The sequence below is a fragment of the Cynoglossus semilaevis genome, chromosome Z, assembly GCF_000523025.1.
Source record: "Cynoglossus semilaevis isolate Cse_v1.0 chromosome Z, Cse_v1.0, whole genome shotgun sequence".
Taxonomy (NCBI): domain Eukaryota; kingdom Metazoa; phylum Chordata; class Actinopteri; order Pleuronectiformes; family Cynoglossidae; genus Cynoglossus; species Cynoglossus semilaevis.
Genome location: NC_024328.1, coordinates 14,856,831 through 14,858,380, shown reverse-complemented (window position 1 = coordinate 14,858,380; position 1,550 = coordinate 14,856,831).

Here is a 1,550-nt window from a genome sequence, read left to right as displayed (position 1 = left end):
GCATCGGTTCCAGAGGTTGAACTTCAACACCAAAGAAGAAGAGGAGACCCGAGGTCTGGAAAGGCGACAGAAGCCCCCAACAGTTCCTCCTCTGACCACCAGGAGAGGGAGGCTCCTGACCAGGACCATGACCACCATCGTTCCCAAGACGTGTCCGCCGGTCATCGTCGGCCCACGCGCCAGATCTGAGACCCTGAAGGGCTGCGGCGGCGGGCAATGTCTGAGAAGGGACTCTGCGCTCTCTCTGACGGGAAACAGACCTTTCCAGAACCAGAAGACGACGACGACCGTCTTCGTGAACCGTCCACAACCGCATCAGCAGAAGGACGCCGTCAGGAGGAAGTCCAAACAGGAAGTGGCTCAAACCGGAACGTCAAAAATGTCCGCTGATTTCCGCGTCTGCGCTAACAAAGCAAGAAAATGACATCAAAACCTGCCTAATCAGAGAACTTCAGTCGCTGCTTGTTTTTTTTTGTTTTTTTCTTCTTTTTTTTTTAAACATAGATTTTTGTCCACGTGACTTCCGGTTTTTATAAATTCAATTAAATTATTATTATAAAAGTTAATTAAACGTGTTCGCCTCTGTCCACGAATTTTGGACTCGTGCTTGATGTCTGAGGAAAATTGGCTTTTTATGTGTTCATGTAATTGCACATTTTGACCAGCAGGTGGAAGCAGATTGCCGTATGAAATTAAATAAAGTAACTCGCTTGAAAAGCAGCTGAATTAGAAGTCCAGTTGGAATACGTAGTTGGAAATATAAATATAAATATAAATATAAATATAAATATAAATATAAATATAAATATAAATATAAATATAAATAAGAGAATCCCCCCTTTGAAAGTCAAAGAGCAAACTTACATCACGTTTTTCCCGCGTTTTATTTCACGGATTAATGACGTGTTTGTACGTTATTGTGACGTGTCTAATATAAAGAATCAATTTGTGGTCAGACATCCAAACAGAATCAGGTCAGTTACTGACGTTTCGCCTCAGGAACTCAACTTCAAATGTGACTGCTGCCCTCCAGTGGTCAGATAGTAGAATTGTTCGCATCTGCTTTTTTCTTTTTCTTTTTTCATAGGTTAAAAAAGTGGCTCATATAGAGGAGAATAATAAGAAATTGATATATCAAAATAAAACAAATAAAATAATTATAACTAAATAATAATTCATATTTATATTGAACAAAAACATATATATATCTGGGTTTCTGTGTTAAACGTCAGACACCGAGGTGGCCGTCCAGTGGAACGACGACGGCCCGTTCATGCTAACATTCACACCTGGTGGTCCGCGATAGAACTTCTTCTTCTTCTTCTTCTTCTACTTCTTCTTCTTCTTCTTCTTCTTCTTCTCAGACCCGATCACCTTCGAGCCTCCTCCAGCAGCTGAACTGGCAACAGGAGCCGGCGCTGACAGGAGGTGCATTTAGTCCTGGAGCGGCCGCCGAGGCAAAAGGCCCTCCAGGCAGAAGCTTCACAATGGACGGGATAGAGAAGGATGTGAAGGGGGTCTTTGTGTCTCGGGGGGTTGGGGGGGGGGAG